This window comes from Schistocerca cancellata, chromosome 6, assembly GCF_023864275.1.
Source record: "Schistocerca cancellata isolate TAMUIC-IGC-003103 chromosome 6, iqSchCanc2.1, whole genome shotgun sequence".
NCBI classification, from domain to species: Eukaryota; Metazoa; Arthropoda; class Insecta; order Orthoptera; family Acrididae; genus Schistocerca; species Schistocerca cancellata.
Window position 1 is genome coordinate 129,835,284 of NC_064631.1, and position 19,330 is coordinate 129,854,613.

Genomic DNA, 19,330 nt, shown 5'->3' on the forward strand with positions numbered 1-19,330 from the left:
TATTCAAGCAGTGGGCGAACAAGTGTACTCTAACCTACTTCCTTTGTTTTCGGATTACATTTCCTTAGGATTCTTCCAATGAATCTCAGTCTGGCATCTGCTTTACCGACGATCAACTTTATATGATCATTCCATTTTAAATCACTCCTAATGCCTACTCCCAGATAATTTATGGAATTAACTGCTTCCAGTTGCTGACCTGCTATATTGTAGCTAAATGATAAAGGATCTTTCTTCCTACGTATTCGCAGCATATTACACTTGTCTACATTGAGATTCAATTGCCTTTCCCTGCACCATGCGTCAAACCGTTGCACGATCACTCGATTCAGATATAGCTCTTTTACAAAACGCTGAGTACCAGTTACGGGTATGAAAGAAGGCGATGGTCTATTGATGGCCTGGAGCAAAGTATTACAAAACTGGGCAGGACAGGTCATTTCGTAGTGTAGTGTGGCAGAGACAGGAAAGCAGTTGATCCGACGTCTTTCGAAGATGCGACCACAGTGCTGCAGAGTGGTCGAGCAGTGGTGTGTAAACGTGCAGCGCATACCGAACGTTGAACGTGCCTGCGAGCAGCTTTGCTACCCATACAAAATCACCCATGTTCAGGAGATACCTCCTGCTGGGCTCCCAGAAAGACAAACGTTCACTCTGGATTTTCTTAATCATATGGAAGTGGAAAATGAATGGGCTTAAGGCATTCTGTGGACAGAGAAATCCCATTTCCATCTCCAAGCACGTGTCAAGAATCAGAACTGCAGATTATGGACAACGGAAGATCTCTGTGCGTATCAACCGGTACCATTCCATTCTGAAAAGGTGACTGTGTGGTGTTGGTTGACGCATCGTTTATCGAGGGCCGTATTTTTTCTAGGAGATGAGCCCTGCAGATCCTGCTACATGTACCGTCACTGCTAAACGCTATGAGAGTCTCTTGTGCAGCAACGTGACTCAAACCCTTCCACAACGTGATGTGTGGATAGAATCTCTTCAATGCAAGATGGCGTCCCACCGCGTATTGCACACCCAGGGCGCGGCAGGCATTTCGGAAATGCTATAATTACCAGAGGTCATTTTCTTACAACTTAGCCGTCCAGATCACCTGATCTTAATCCGTGTAACTTCTGTGTGGTTGTCTGAAAGATCTTGAGTTCAGTGAACAAATCACGAACGTAGCTGACCACCGAGACACTGCGATCTGTTGTGGAACGTGGTCTTTCTCGAACTGAACTTGTTGTAGGAAACGGTGGCCAGGATATTGAGTATGCCTTGCACCAGCCTTACGACAGAAACCGATGTCATTTGGCTTTTTGTGCGGATTTTGGCCCCTGAACAATTAAGACCGACGTCATTCTGCTTTTTTGCAGTTTTTGGCCGCACGACAATTAAAAACCGATTTTTGCCATCCGTTATGATACGACCATGGCATGGTCATTGGGCATGCCTAACAAACAGTGTCGCCACTGTTGACTGTCGAACTTGTGTAGTCATGTATGTGTAACAGCACGGGTGGTGTTATGTGCAGCTCACACCACGATTCGTCTGTCATTTGTAACAGCTTGCACTGTACGTGCTTGAACACTGTCCTGCAAAATGATGGTCAGGTTCTGCAGAAAGTGCCGTCACTTCTGTCTCTATGCTGTTCATTTTTGGAACACAACCTACGATCAGCTTAGAGACACAAGTGATGACACTTTCTGCAGGACCTGACCATCATTTTGCAGGACAGTGTTCAAGCACGTACAGTGCAAGCTGTTACTGATTTGTTTGACTGATGGGGCTGCTAAGTGCTATACCACCTACTGCACTCCCCTAACTTAAGACCTCGTACATTGAACACGACTTATGAACTAAAGGAAACACTTCACAGCATTCGCACCGCGCGGGATTAGCCGAGCGGTCTGGGGCGCTGCGGTCATGGACTGTGCGGCTGATCCCGGCGGAGGTTCGAGTCCTCCCTCAGACATGGGTGTGTGTGTTTGTTCTTAGGATAATTTAGGTTAAGTAGTGTGGAAGCTTAGGGACTGATGACCTTAGCAGTTAAGTCCCATAAGATTTCACACACATTTGAACATTTTTGAACAGCATTCGCTTCAGAACTTCTACAAACACGTCGGGCAAAAGACCGCGCCGCTCCAACTGTCAACACAACTGGCACTACAAAATTGTTAAGGCTGTCGTGGCCACTTGTTGACAAACTGCATATTGGCTTCTCTCTCGGATGAAAGTCGGCTGAAGAACCTGAGGCAGAAGCCAATAGGCAGTTTGACAACTGGCACTGCTAAGAGTATCCTACGACTTCCACATCGCTGGCAACGGGCTATACACAATGCTGGTGACTACTTTGAAAGCCAGTAAAACTTTGACACACGTATCTATTTTGTACGAGCTGTAAATAAATAATTGCCACTATTAAAGCTCCAACCCTCTTACAATAATAAAGGACTAAATTCAGCTGAAGTGGTTATTAATACCCAAGATGAGTACTCGTAACTGTGGTTGCCCCATCTACAAGGTTAAACATGAACCTTAACAAATAAAAGCTGCAAAGTAGCCCAAGGCAGATGTGGATAAGCAACCACATCACACACCTCCGAGGCTGGTTGCCTCTTTGTAGAGAGAGCACAACAGTGTCCGTGGGTTGGGAAGTCGGCCGTGCCCTTTCAAAAGAACCATCGCGGCACTTGCATGGAGCAATTTAGGAAAATCACGAAAAACCTCCCAAACGCGAGTCCGGTGTGCCAACCACTGCGCCTCCTCCCTCGGTACCTAGCACTATGTTACTACTAGATTGCATCAGAGTAAACACTGCCATCGCAGGTTCACTCCAATGATGTGCAGTCATGTTCAGTGGGGGTACAGCAACACAGTGTCCGTGAAGAATGACGAAAACGTTCGAGGGTGCCAGCAGCGTCAAAAAATGTCAGGATAATCCTCCTGTTGCTCTTCAGAAAGTGAACTGCCGTTTGCGACTGCTAAATGTGTAGGAATCAACGTCCCAATGATAGAGGTCGTTTCATTGACGCCCCTTATGCTACCCCCGAGGCCTTCTAGTTTAGATTGCGACCGACTATGCGCCTCAATTGTTTTCCTCGTTCACTGACAAATATCACTTGATTCCAAGGCTGCCGGTCTACGTTCTGACCGCCATCATATTGGCGTCAAAAGAAGGGGTGGAATTTGGGTAAGATAGTCTGTGACGATCTTTCAATCATGTGAGATGTTCACAATGGCATTGGGCAGATTTATGGTGAAATTTTGTGGCATTGTGACATCATTAACACATGAACCTCCAAGCCTTTCCTTTTTTTCCGCATGTGTCGACACCTTGCTGTCTGAAGTGTCGCGGCCCCCGAGAGTGACGTCGCAGGACCACTCGCTATTGTGCTATTGTAGGCACCTTTAAGCCATATTTCAAACTTATGCGATGGAGATAATTACCGAGTTTCGAAATAATGATCATTTAATTGTCCTGTGCAGTGTGTTTAAGTAATTAAGTTTGCACGGAACCCCAATTTTCTTTTTGTTTCTTATACCTGTGCCAGTGGGGTGTACAGGGTATTACAAAAAGTTACGGCCAAACTTTCAGGAAACATTCCTCACACAGAAAGAAAGAAAATATGTTATGTGAACATGTGTCCGGAAACGCTTACTTTCCATGTTAGAGCTCATTTTATTACTTATCTTCAAATCACATTAATCATGGAATGGAAACACACAGCAACAGAACGTACCAGCGTGACTTCAAACACTTTGTTACAGGAAATGTTCAAAATGTCCTCCGTTAGCGAGGATACATGCATCCACCCTCCGTCGCATGGAATCCCTGATGCGCTGATGCAGCCCTGTAGAATGGCGTATTGTATCAAAGCCGTCCACAATACGAGCACGAAGAGTCTCTACATTTGGTTCCGGGGTTGCGCAGACAAGAGCTTTCAAATGCCTCCATAAATGAAAGAAAAGAGGGGTGAGGTCAGGAATTGGTCCGCCTCTACCAATCCATCGGTCACCGAATCTGTTGTTGAGAAGCGTGCGAACACTTCGACTGAAGCTCCATCGTGCATGAACCACATGTTGTGTCGTACTTGTAAAGGCACATGTTCTAGCACCACAGGTAGAGTATCCCGTACGAAATCGTGATAACGTGCTCCATTGAGCGTAGGTGGACGAAACTAAAATGAACCCTAACATGTAAATTAAGCGTTTCCGGACACATGTCCACATAACATATTTTCTTTCTTTGTGTGTGAGGAATGTTTCCTGAAAGTTTGGCCGTACCTTTTAGTAACACCCGGTATGTACCCCATCGGCACTGGTAGGCTGCGTTGTATGTTATGTGGTAAATGATCTCGGTTACTCGAAAAATCAGTAATGTGTTCACACCCATTCCCAAATGTTTCGAATAATTGATGCTCTGCTGTATTGCTGTAGATTCTGGAGTTGTGTTCACCGAAGTTTTCCCTTATTTATTGCGCCTCTAACTCAAAACGTGCTCCCTTCTCTGTGTAACGAGCGCTGTCGTCCGCCGTGGAGAGGCCAGAAAGGCACAGTGCAGCGAAGTGGTCGGAATCACGCAACGGGGGGGCCTGTGTGTGCCCGACACAGCGGAGCGCGGCAGCTACCGCCGCTATCTGGTTACGCGCCCTCAGTTTGTCTGAAGAAAGCAAATTGCCGCAGGACGGCGAAGCTGACAGCGGGGCAAACAGGTCGCAGGTGCAGCGGCGTAATTGGCTGGGAGGGGGCAGGCCTCCGCTGTGGGAGGGTCCTCCCAGCCCCAGCCCCTGCGCGGTTTGCAGGGATGAAGGACCGTCTGTCTGGCAGGCCAAGGCTTGGGCCAGGCGACCGGTGGCGGGCACGTGCGCATGAAACGGTCGGGCCGGCATTTCTGTGGCAGCGCACAACTCGCAGCAGATACGTTGCCAAAGTTTCTTGGATGCTCAAAGCGAACAACGGAGCTTAGTGGTAAGACACAGGATCAGTAATCGAGACGATGGTGGTTGAAACCCACTACATGCCACTGTACTACATGCCGAAGATCTACATAACATGAACCTTTAACTATCCCCCAAAAATTGCCTTGTGAATGATATTATTCGTTGCGAGAGATACACTCCTGGAAATTGAAATAAGAACACCGTGAATTCATTGTCCCAGGAAGGGGAAACTTTATTGACACATTCCTGGGGTCAGATACATCACATGATCACACTGACAGAACCACAGGCACATAGACACAGGCAACAGAGCATGCACAATGTCGGCACTAGTACAGTGTATATCCACCTTTCGCAGCAATGCAGGCTGCTATTCTCCCATGGAGACGATCGTAGAGATGCTGGATGCAGTCCTGTGGAACGGCTTGCCATGCCATTTCCACCTGGCGCCTCAGTTGGACCAGCGTTCGTGCTGGACGTGCAGACCGCGTGAGACGACGCTTCATCCAGTCCCAAACATGCTCAATGGGGGACAGATCCGGAGATCTTGCTGGCCAGGGTAGTTGACTTACACCTTCTAGAGCACGTTGGGTGGCACGGGATACATGCGGACGTGCATTGTCCTGTTGGAACAGCAAGTTCCCTTGCCGGTCTAGGAATGGTAGAACGATGGGTTCGATGACGGTTTGGATGTACCGTGCACTATTCAGTGTCCCCTCGACGATCACCAGTGGTGTACGGCCAGTGTAGGAGATCGCTCCCCACACCATGATGCCGGGTGTTGGCCCTGTGTGCCTCGGTCGTATGCAGTCCTGATTGTGGCGCTCACCTGCAAACACGCATACGACCACCATTGGCACCAAGGCAGAAGCGACTCTCATCGCTGAAGACGACACGTCTCCATTCGTCCCTCCATTCACGCCTGTCGCGACACCACTGGAGGCGGGCTGCACGATGTTGGGGCGTGAGCGGAAGACGGCCTAACGGTGTGCGGGACCGTAGCCCAGCTTCATGGAGACGGTTGCGAATGGTCCTCGCCGATACCCCAGGAGCAACAGTGTCCCTAATTTGCTGGGAAGTGGCGGTGCGGTCCCCTACGGCACTGCGTAGGATCCTACGGTCTTGGCGTGCATCCGTGCGTCGCTGCGGTCCGGTCCCAGGTCGACGGGCACGTGCACCTTCCGCCGACCACTGGCGACAACATCGATGTACTCTGGAGACCTCACGCCCCACGTGTTGAGCAATTCGGCGGTACGTCCACCCGGCCTCCCGCATGCCCACTATACGCCCTCGCTCAAAGTCCGTCAACTGCACATACGGTTCACGTCCACGCTGTCGCGGCATGCTACCAGTGTTAAAGACTGCGATGGAGCTCCGTATGCCACGGCAAACTGGCTGACACTGACGGCGGCGGTGCACAAATGCTGCGCAGCTAGCGCCATTCGACGGCCAACACCGCGGTTCCTGGTGTGTCCGCTGTGCCGTGCGTGTGATCATTGCTTGTACAGCCCTCTTGCAGTGTCCGGAGCAAGTATGGTGGGTCTGACACACCGGTGTCAATGTGTTGTTTTTTCCATTTCCAGGAGTGTATATTATGACTTTTGAACAGTATAAAGGTAAATACATTGTTCGTTCTCCATCAAAATCTTTCATTTGCTAACTATGACTATCAGTAGTCAGTGCCTTCAGTAGTTAGAATCTGTTATTTAGCTGGCAGTGTTGGCGCTCGCTGTATTGCAGTAGTGGGAGTAACGAAGATTTTTGCGAGGTAAGTGATTCATGAAAGGTATAGGTTATTGTTAGTCAGGGCCATTCTTTTGTAGGCATTATTGAAAGTCAGATTGCGTTGCGCTAAAAATATTGTGTGTCTGTTTAGTGTTGATCAGAATAAGTAAAGAGAGAAATGTCTGAGTACGTTCAGTTTTACTCAGCTGTCTCTGTATCAAATAACGCAAGAGGTTTATCAGCACAGTAATTTATAATTTTTCTAAGGGGACGTTTCATGCTGTACTATCTATCACTGCTACCCCCACAATATGACGATAGTGGCTGGCGTCTGTGCTGCCTTGACGTTCAGAACCGCGCCTACGGGTGTGAGAATGTTCACTTGACCATTGATACCAAAATCATTGCACAACTGACACAGCACGTCCAGTTTCTGTGGCAATTCTCTGAATGGACCATGCCGCCAATCGCAAGGCGAGAATCTGACTCCTTTCAAACTCGATCAGTTGGTTTTATGAAGCAAGATCGCATCTCCGTGGCATAGTTGCCTGCTTGCTTCACACTTTTGCATTACGCTGAACCTTCCGGTTGTGAGCATTCCCTATTAAAGGGTAGACGAAGGTGATGCTGCGGTAGCTATGCCACTACGCTATCTGTTGGCGGACAAGTTTGAAATCATTGCCAGTACACCTACTATCCCACAGGCTGCACATGCCTTCATCGGATCAAAATCGACGCCATATTTCCAGGTTACACAAACAGCAGTTGATGGAATCAGTGGGTTCAGGAGTGTAATAGGGAACGCCGTGCTGGTTCAAATGGCTCTGAGCACTATGCGACTTAACTTCTGAGGTCATCAGTCACCTAGAAAGAACTAATTAAACCTAACTAACCTAAGGACATCACACACATCCATGCCCGAGGCAGGATTCGAACCTGTGACCGTAGAGATCGCTCGGCTCCAGACTGTAGCGCCTAGAACCGCACGGCCACTAAGGCCGGCCGCCGTGCTGGATCCCAACGGCCTCGTATCACTAGCAGTCGAGATGACAGGCATCTTATCCGCATGGCTGTAACGGATCGCGCAGCCACGTCTCGATCCCTGAGTCAACAGATGAGGACGTTTGCAAGACAACAACCATCTGCACGAACAGTTCGACGACGTTTTCAGCAGCATGGACTATCAACTCGGAGACCACGGCTGCTGTTACCCTTGACGCTGCATCACAGACAGGAACACCTGCGATGGTGTACTCAACGACGAACCTGGGTGCACGAATGGCAAAACGTCACTTTTTCGGATGAATCCAGGTTCTGTTTACAGCATCATTTTGGTCGCATCCGTGTTTGGTGACATCGCGGTTAATGCACATTGGAAGCGTGTACTCCGCATCGCCATACTGGTTTATCACCTGGCGTGATGGTATGGGGTGCCATTTACACGTCTGTCACCTCTTGTTCGCATTGACGGCACTTTGAACAGTGGACGTTACATTTCAGGTGTGTTACGATCCATGGCTCTACCCTTCATTCGATCCCTGCGAAACCCTACATCTCAGCAGGATAATGCACGACTGCATGTTGCAGGTCCTGTAAGGGCCTTTCTGGATACAGAAAATATTCGACTGCTGCCCTGACCAGCATATTCTCCAGATCTCTCACCAACTGAAAACGTCTGGTCAATGGTGGCCGAGCAACTGGCTCGTCACAATACGCCAGTCACTACCCTTGATGAACTGTGGTATGGTTTTGTACCTGTACACGCCTTCCAAGCTCTGTTTTACTCAATGCCCAGGCGTATCAAGGCCGTTATTAAGGCCAGAGTAGGTTGTTCTGGGTACTGATTTCCCAGGATCTATACACCCAAATTGTGTGAAAATGTAATCACATGTCAGTTCAAGTAAATATACACTGTTGCCTGTGTCTATGTGCCTGTGGTTCCGTCAATGTGATCATGAGATGCATCTGACCCCAGGAATGTGTCAATAAAGTTTCCCCTTCCTGGGACAATGAATTTACGGTGTTCTTATTTCAATTTCCAGGAGTGTATATATCACTTCATGACATCCAGTCGTACAAATTTCCTTTTTCTGACGGACACACGTCCAGATCGTACACTCTTAAAACTCTGCCATCTCTCTCCCCACATCCACCACTGCTGGTGGCTCACCTCCAACCGCGCAATGCTACGCGCTCTTCACATCCAACTGCCCCACTATAATAGCAAATATTCCAACAATGCAAACCAGCCACAGACTATACGCTGCGCAGTCAGTGATTTTCATACAGAGCGCTACGTGGCGTTACCAACATAAAAACCTACTACAATTGCTGTTGTGTACATAGTTCCGCGTAGTCAGCGCGTACACAACTTTCCCACTAGATCGCGCCCTGCTAAGCACAACAGCGCTGGCGCAGCGCTCGTCCGTCTCCGCACTACGAGATGGCGCTGTCTTAGAGACGCACCAAATTCTGCTTCCGCCGATCCGCGTATTAATATGTAACGCAGTCAATGAGATTGCTGCTAACGTAGAACCTTTTCTCCTCGCGGATCACACTCGCGCAGATATACATGAACGCGCGAGGTATTATAACGAGTGTACAGACCTCCGATGAGTCAGTCTGCATTAGTCTGCATTTGTCTGCGCCAGTCTATAGTCAAGTTTCAGTCTGCGCCTAATAAGATTATGATATTTCTGTACAGATCCATGAAGATAAATGAATAGACACTTTGTCAAGTATCAGAGATACGTGAGAATAAGATTAACGTACCAAGACCAAAGAAACTTCAGATTGTCAATTGTAAACAGCATCCAGAATCCAGTTACGTAAGATCTATGTTTTTCATTATTTTAATAAATGTGTGTGAAAATTAATCAAGTTCTGTTTAAAGTTGGTCACCGTCAATCTGCTACTCTAAGCGTGCAAGTGGCATTTCTATCGTCTGACCTAACGGCAGAAGATAAACACGCCACAATAAGACCACGAGACATTGCTGACACTCGCCTACTTCATTAGAGAGACAAGTAAAATAATCTGATGGTGTGTGTACCGAAGGTCTTACAGTACGCACACCACAATAGCAAATATTCCAACAATGCAAACCAGCCACAGACTGCACACAGCAAAGTCTGTGATTTTTATACGCTACGTGGCGTTACCAACATAAAAACGTAAAAAAGCACTCCGTCTTCAGGCCACAAGTGGCCCACCGGGACCATCCGACCGCCGTGTCATCCTCGACTGAGGATGCGGATAGGAGGGGCGTGTGGTCAGCACACCGCTCTCCCGGTCGTTATGATGGTTTTCTTTGACCGGAGCCGCTACTATTCGGTCGAGTAGCTACTCAATTGGCATCACGAGGCTGAGTGCACCCCGAAAAATGGCCACAACGCAGGGCGGCCGGATGGTCACCCATCCAAGTGCCGGCCACGCCCGACAGCGCTTAACTTCGGTGATCTGACGGGAACCGGTGTATCCACTGCGGCAAGGCCGTTGCCATAAAAACCTAAGCAGCCTACTTAAAAGCTTCCACAGCACAGGCGAGAGGGCTTGTCAGTACAGACGTGTCAGCACGAACTGTTGCCAACCTGTTATTGCCATTGTGACCACAGTCACGCACACCTCTAGCCCGTCGCGCACTCACGCCACAGCATCAACGTCCACGGCTCGACTGGTGACGTCGGAGGATGACTTGGAAGACGAAATGGAGCGCCGTGGTCTTCAGCGATGAAAGCAGACTCTCCTGCACACTGATGTTCGTTTGTGGGTACGGCGTAGACCTGGTCGGCGCTGTCTCATAGAACGCATTCGTTCAAGACACACTCGTCCCAGCCCAGGCCTTACAGCCATGGGTGCGATACGCTACAACTCTCGTTTGTCTTCAGTGCTTCTGGGAGCGTCGCTAAGGAGCGCTCGAAAAGTGCGGAATGCTGGTAGCCTGTTCTCGTTCCAACAGGACAACGATAGCCCACACACTGCCTGTAAAACTCAACGTGCTCTGCAACGCGCTCAGCAACTTCCTTGGCCAACAAAATCTCTGTAGTTGTCGCCATTCGATATGATGGGACGAGAAGTGACTCGTCCGACTCGTCAACCAACAACGCTTACAGAATAACGTGAATAGGGCAGTCATGGGTAGCAAAAGTATCCCAGACCAATATTCTCAAATGTACGAGCGACTGGTTTCCAGAGTCAGTTCCTGCATTGCCGTCCGTACTAATGTGGGTGTTTCAGCCTGGATCGATGCCTGGTACCCTAGAACCATTTGTGCTGTCTATCTGTAAATATACTAATTTCATTGTACTCCATATGAGCTGCTGGAAGAATAAATCTGAAGTAAGCTGCAAATCTCTAAAAAGGTGTACCAATTTTTTCCGGAAGTTTACTTACAAAGTGTGCAATAACAACATCACGACTTTTATAAACGAAAGGCTGGTATTTTATCAGTGATAAGTCCCAAAACCCTTAAGTCTTTCAGTAAAATACTGAGCAAATATTATAGCCCGAACATTAGTTTTTATATTCACAGTTTGCTTCAGATGACATAACCGTCTAACGATTTAAGTAGGAAATGACAGATGTCAATTTTCCCGCCAACTGAAATCGAAAGAATACACCGAAGACCCATGTACACTATCTGGTCACAACTACATGGACACATGTTAGTGGACATTAATCTGGAATTTTTGTACACATCACATTTATGATGTCCCGAAACATGTCGGGAGCACATGAATGAGCAGTCTGCATGCCTGTGGAGGAATGACAATCCCTTCTTCCTCAGCTGCCGAAACCAGAGAAAGTATCGCTGTTGGATGCCGGGTTGCAGAGAGAAGTTAAAACTGTAACTTTCATTAGAGGGCTACACTTGCGTTCAGGTCGAGGCACTGGATAGAGAACTCCATTTTATGAATCCTGTTGTCCACAAACCATTACCTCAAAGATGCTGTTGAACGACTTGACCTATATGTTTAGTAGTTAACTACTGAATTAAAAATTTCGACCAAATTTGATCCCAGGCTATTACAGTTGTACCTTTGGACCAGAATATAAGTAAAACAGGAATAATTACACATAACGTGATTAATAAAATTCAAAGTGAGAGGAACTGTCATTGTGAACTTTGAAGCAAATTTAAACCAGAGCTGGATGATTTGGCAAAGCCTGCAAGGAACAAGGGATGGGAAATGACCGATGTCTCGACAGGTCATCATCGGAAAAGCGTAACTGTGGATGTGTGCCCTGATCGTACTAGGAAGACATATGAAATCCACATACAAATGGCAAAGCCCACTCGATAATGGATGAACCCTTAAATACACGACCCAGTGTTAATCCAAGGGGACCTAATAAAGTTTAAAAGCTTTGCGCTGAGAATATGCTCTCCTTCCTGGGTAGATGTGCTGCCAGATATAATCACCTAATTTAACGACTTGGTTTGTTGAGTCCTGAATACGACCAGACCAGCTGCCAACTGCTACTGATCAGCCGATGTCTCATGGGCTGACCTCAAAATGCAAGTCTGCCTTCTTTCCCATCTCCCAAGACACGGTGTCTCCAGTCTGGTCGATAGTATCCATTCGTCCATGCGTCCTCGTCCTTGTCTCTATCCAATGCGTCAAAAAAATCTCTTTGTCCTCTCTACTGTGCACTAAACTGTGCAAAAGATACGTCATGAATAAGAAGGTCACCAAGTACTAGTCACCGATGTTTTTTAAAACATCAGTCCAATGGTCCTCCTGGCTACCACTTCATATAAGTTACACTACAAATTTTCTCATTTTGAGCGTACTGAAGGACATTCTTTTGTAATTCCCAGAAACCTTTCAACAGGTGAGTTCGCATAAAATTTTTATTTAAGACAATCGGTTTCGACAAACTTTGCTATCATCTTCAGGTCTTAAATCTTTTTGTTGTTGTTGTTGTTGTTGTTGTAAAACGTCTTCATTTTACACTGAGCCTCAAGCCTAGATGTCAAGTGGATAAAAATCAGCGCATTATAAAAGGTTTGTCATCGTTAAAATATTTAACTCTGCCAGTTATACCTTACACGCCGTTTTAATGTGGATTCGCTCTGTATAGAATATGCCCAGCGTAAGTATACAGATGTGTTATTATGTATCGTGTTTGTGTGATGTAACAAACATCTGTGAGCAATATGTATACGGACATGGCCTTTTGCACAAGGTGCTTTATGTTCTTAAATATTTGGGCGTTGACATATATTTTATAATGCTCTGATTTTTACCCACTTGACATACTGACGTGAGGTTCACTGTTAAATGAACACGTTTTATAACAAAAGGGATGTTTAAGACCTGAGGATGACAGCAAAGTCTCTTGAAACGGACTAGTTATTTTATGCGATCTTGGTTGTTGAATGGTTTTTAATTGTCCAATGAGCTGCCTTCCCAGGACACAATTCTTAGAGAACCGAGTTCCAAGCACGCATCTTTCTCCGTGGCCCAATGGGCTGTTTCCCCGTGTCAGGAAGTTCTACAAAAGCGCGCCGTAAACTCCCATTACTGACTTTTTTAAATCACATAATGAGGTACTTTCCCTTCTCGCGGACGGCTGTTGCACATCCACTGCCACAGGGAGAGAAGAAAAGGCTTTCAACAGCAGCTACAATTCCCATGAGAAAGCAGCGATGTAAATCTATGGACCAGCCTGGCACCCTCCAGTTTTCTATTAAAAGTGTTTCTGGTGGAAGCCAAATTCTACGGAGCTTACTTGTAAAAAATAATTTATTCTGCACTTTGTAGCCAGTGTTCTGGACAGCACAGTGTAGGGGCAGCAGTTTATTACACCATCTCTGTGCACGCCGTACAGACAATACTGGACCCGTAAACTCCTACCTGGCGGTCAGTGTGCGCGTCGGCATCTTCTGCCTCAGGTGGCCTAATCTCTTGAAGTCGACTGTTCTGCTAGTTAACCTCTGTGCTGCTAACTAGCTGACCTTGCACACCTCCAACCTTTCGTGTGGCCCATCCAAGGATCTCATATAGTCATACGACACACAAAGTACGGAACTTGCAGTTAAATATGCAGATAGAGAGAACGCAGGATTTGTGTAATGGTTTGATCCTTCAATCACCCGTATTATCTTCATCAGGTATTCATCAATCGGTAGAAACACAATATTACAAATTTAATCAGTAGTAGTGATATGAGAGACGTGGCACTCCTTCTCTTGGCTGACATGTTGCACTCTTCATTCAATACCCAGTTCTTGTTGATTTCCTCCCTCAATCTCATTATTATATCTCTCTATATCCCCTACACTTAACAATCTTCAGTATAATTTCTGCGATCTTTGAATGATAACCTCCCCTTCTCTTTCCTCTGAACTTTCTTGTGAACTACTCGGTGCTTCAGGTATGCAAATCATGTATTGAATTTCTCATTACCAATAGTGATTCTCTTTTTCTCCAACGAAAATCTCCATAAATCACAGCAGTGCCACCCATTTTTTCTGTAATACGATGTGTGTACTCCGCTTGTATGTTCTTCCTCCAAGAACGCTTCTTTGGAAAATGTCTCACATTCTGTATTCCTGCCCTAACCAGATGCAAACTCCTCTTCAGCTAGAGCGACAGCATTGTCCAGTACGTTTAAACACAACCAACTAATAAGAAACTCTCCGATGATGCTAGGCATGCAGTCTAGTATAAACAAAGTCTGAACTCTCCTCCTTAGCGAGTGACCGCCAACATCCTATAGTCATAATTGTGTTCATCCTAGAAGCTGGTGAGGAGGCCCCTACAGATTATCACATTTGCGTACTTGAAGATTGCAGAGCGTCAAGTATACTCACTTCCGCTTCATGACGCGGTTCTAGACTTCTTCTACGCTAATTTCAGCATTGCGTATATCATATTCTCTTGTTTTTCCTCTGGCTGTGGAAAATAATTTCTGGTTTCTAATCATTCAGTATTTCCTCAGTCGTTCTGTGATTCTAAGGTTACAAACGTAGATTTTGGCTGTAGTATTTTCCGAGCTACGAATTCTATTTTTGCTGTGCTTGTGCATGAGCATGTTGATGGGTTACCATCTAATGGTTCAAATGGTTCTGAGCACTATGGGACTCAACATCTTAGGTCATAAGTCCCCTAGAACTTAGAACTACTTAAACCTAACTAACCTAAGGACATCACACACACCCATGCCCGAGGCAGGATTCGAAGCTGCGACCGTAGCAGTCCCGCGGTTCCGGACTGCAGCGCCAGAACCGCACGGCCACCGCGGCCGGCGGGTTACCATCTATTGGCGATGTATGTAACTGCAATAATTTTGTAAATTATAATATACACTTTTTTCGGTGTTTGTACATTTACAAGCAACTCTCATGAAATTATAAAAAGGCAACGAAAACTCATGCTGGTAAATCTTTTCAAACAAAATGATTTTGTGAGTGGTTAATAGAGCTGAGAGCTGGTTTCTGAGGATGGGTCAGGGTAAGGTTACGATTGAGGATGGGGCCGCAATCAGTTACTCTCGGTTGCACAAAAAATACGTAAATTTTATTTAAATACATTAAAATTTTAAAACAAGCTCTAAAAAATCACAATTGACTGTATAACTGCTGAACGCCTGAATTAGAAGTCAGAAGAACAAAATAGCAGACATCTTAACAAGCACCTTGCTTTTAAAACAGCTTTGCTAAAAAAAACTTACTGTAGTACGGCTGAAGGCCTTACCACGAAAGAAGTGAAATTACTGCTCAACTGAAGACCACACCAACAATAATTAGAAAATTACAAGTATCCTTAAGACAAACATCACAATGTAAGGAATCAGGGCAAGCGGTTCTCAGCAAGTGTTCCAAGGGTCGGTCTGGGAAGGAACTCAAACATAAGGTAAGGTGAGACAGGTAGCCATGAGTTGTACTCACGTAACAGGCTGGCAACTCAAACTAGGGGCAGCTTTGCGCCGACCGATCGACTAACCAATCTGCCTAACGTCCGATCACTGGTGCAACGATGGAATATTTTAGACAAGGGCGAAGAGACAGACAGCACTACGACTTCAGAAAACACCCAAGGCTGAAAGACACACTAGAACCAAGGTACACCTCCCCCAAAAAATACGCACAGTACAGTACAAGAGCCTGTCTAACTACACGCCATGGCGGACAGCATCAACACGACGAGGAAAGGTACACTGCCGGAAAAGTACACTAACCCCCAGGGCAGGTAACTGGGGCGTTAGCGGCCACAAGGCAGAAAATACCGTTGGTTGCACTTCACTAATAAGAATAATACTAAATTCAATGGTGAATAATAACAGAGAAAGAATGCTGTGACTTTTCACTGCCTCGAAACACTTCTCTCGTTGCCGCCAGGCTCAGCGGCCCTGGGAGCAACAACCTGCCAGCCAAAGGCGAGATCTCAGAATAGTCGAGGTTGCATTAGTAGTTAACTCCTCATTCAACTTAAACGTCCAGGGTTCGATGTGCAACAAATGCGTCACTCTCGCAGCTACCTCTGCTCGATCCGGCAGTGGCAGCACGACGCCAGCGGCCCTGGCTTGCCTTGGCACTGCACGGACCTGCTCGCTGCTGCGCCCCCAACTGAACTCTCATACCAAATCCAGTACGCAGACAGCATTAAAATAACTGCTCATTCAAAACCACAAGATACACTCGGATCCGGGAAAACAATTCCACCAACAACTCGTAATACTAAAACCAGACGGCCGGAGTGGCCGAGCGGTTCTAGGCGCTACAGTCTAGAACCGCGCGACCGGTACGGTCACAGGCTCGAATCCTGCCTCGGGCATGGATGTGTGTGATGTTCTTAGGTTAGTCAGGTTTAAGTAGTTCTAAGTTCTAGGGGACTGATGACCTTAGAAGTTAAGTCCCACAGTGCTCAGAGCCATATGTACTAAAACCAGTCACTGTGACACAACACGGACGATTTTTAAGTCGGCACAACTACAGAGAAGCCAGAAGTGGTCAGAAGACCAAATTCACGTCGTCCGCTGCGACGACCAACCGATGGTCGTTCCCATTCAAGTCAGGCACGGGAAATATCCCAGTATAAATCGACGACTGACAACTTATTGCTATGAGGTCACTTCGACGGCCGGACACACGCACACACACACACACACCCACACACACACACACACACACACACACACACAAGTGAAAGTTGCCACACTCGAATATCACGGTCCATTCGACTATAACTCGCTGAATCCGGTCCTTGACAAGGTCGTGCTCTCTCGCGACCACACGACCACATCCTTCCGTCGGACAATGAATGTGTGTCGCCAGCGGTCGTGCGAGTACTGGCTGTCCGGACCTCACTGCTGCTCCATCCCAACTCAACTCACTCGACATACGACGACCTGGAAATATCATCTCCAAAGACGGTACCACAGAACGCGCTACCGATAAACGCTGCTGCTGCCACTCATGGACAGATAAGGCGAGAAAACGTTGAGGCGCCAGTGAACACACTAAGAAAACGATACGCCACTATCGCTATTACAAGATGCCAAGCTATGTACAGCATCAACGCGAGCCGCACGCGGCTCAAGAGCCTTGTAGCATTTATGAAATAACTGTTTGTTGTGAGTCAGGCATGCTTGACTAGCTGGATGGCTACGAGTATGAGTGAATGTATGCTGGAGTGCTACGCATATGCAATTGCCTTCAACAAATTTACGATTCTGGTGCTGCATGTGAGAAAATGGTCATCTGTAAATGCACAATATAACGAAAGTATTATCCGAGTGTAGAAGACTTCTAACTATTTCTCCAAGAGATGGAGTGAGACTAAAGAAATTTGTATTTACTCCTCGATGAAGCTGCAGACACTGGCAACATCTTTATATATATCAGCAGCTACAATAATTTTCGTATATTTTGAGTGGGTGCCTCAGGACCTACAAATTATACGTGTGGACTCCCACTTTACTTCTAGCTCACCTAATCGAAATTATATAAAAAGAATATCTAATTTTCAATTTTTTATTTTATTGTTTCTTATGTTCCATGTTCATTAAAATATCACTTTTAAATATTAAGGGAAACAAATTATTTTACTATAAAAATTGTTTTTATTTAAATTTTTAATATTTTTCTGGAAAAGTAATTTAGGTATGAATAATGACTTTTTTAAGAAAATACTAAGAGCAGATTCATTTCTGAGAAAGCATCTGCATCAGTGCAGTGGCAAGTTAGAGTTATAACATTAATTAAATTAAAAATTCCAGTCATATATTTAGTATTATTTTTTTCATGTTCTTTAATCCATTGTATTTCTATTTAATATGTTCTTTGCCAGAAAATTTCAATTACTTATTAATTTCTGGCATCGATGTGACAAAACAGTCTTATACAGTTTATTAAGTTCCATAGAAATTTATCCAGTTCATGATGGATCAAAATCGTTACATGCTTTTAAACAGGTAAACATCAGTTATAAAACACAGGTCATTATTATCACTAAGATTGTCAGTCTGATGTTGTTCACAGGTGGGTACACATGGCATAGGTTACAACGTTTTCTTTCACTTTTGACTTGACCATAGCTGCTCGAAATTCTGTAAAGAAACTAGTACAAAATTCGGATTCTTCAGTTGTAAGTTAAATCTGGGTTTATATATTTCCCTATTAAATGATAGTGATGACAAACTTCTTTATTATCTTTTGTGTAATAATGTCTACATAATGAGTGTACATTAGATCTTGAATGTGTTGACTGTTCTTCAGACATTAATGGTCTTTTCTCAACAGTTTCAGAAAAACTGATTCCAATATCTTCATCTTCTTTTTTCATAAATTCAATGACTACTTTATGACAATTTGGTACTCAATATATGACTGGACCCTTGTAGCATCCACTGACGTATATGACATCTTAAGCAGACCCACATGGTTAATTTTTTTGATATTTCACAGTAAAAGACAAACTATTAAATTTGTATTGCATTACATTTATCTTTTCATTGCTATGTTTATCCCTGTTTTTCTACAGCCAGCTACAAAAATGATACCCTGTTAACACAGGATATTTTTAATTAATTTAAATATATTTATAGTTTTGGGATTTTATTGACAATAAAATGTTTTTAATAGCAAACTCTTGGAATCTGCATAAAAATGAATAAAACTTTCTGTATATGTTGATAATTATTACAACTTACATATGAACCTCTCTCTGTTCATTCTACTTTTAATGGTTTCTTAACTAAGCAATTTGTTGTGTGACAATATAATATACCCTTCCTGTTGAGAGGGAGTAAACACATATCACAAATAAATTCTCATTCATCATGTTATTTAATTTGACTTAAAACAAACAAAGGTGTGTATATTGACCATGATTTAAATAAAGGAAATTCATAAGTTTCTCTTTCTTACTTTTGTCCTATGTAGTGAATACACTTGATATTTTTCAAAACTTGAATGAGAATTAATAGATACATTAATTTTAGTCTCAGTTCAGAGAACATTATTAATCACTACATGGAATTTTAAATAGTTTCTGATCAGTATCACCAACAACATTTTAATATTTTGTGACCCTATCCTTACGTTTACTACAGGAAGCAAAGCCGATTTTATATTTAGAAAAGAAAATGATTGGTCACAGAATTTTATATTCATATATCCTCTCTATTTTTTTTCTGGAAGATTTGCCTCTCAGTAGAAC

General features: G+C 45.0%; 1 pseudogene; it reads right to left on the reverse strand.

Annotated features, from left to right (window-relative positions):
- Positions 1–10,045: 10,045 nt before the first annotated feature.
- On the reverse strand, positions 10,046–10,162 carry LOC126089840 (5S ribosomal RNA; annotated as a pseudogene).
- Positions 10,163–19,330: the final 9,168 nt, after the last annotated feature.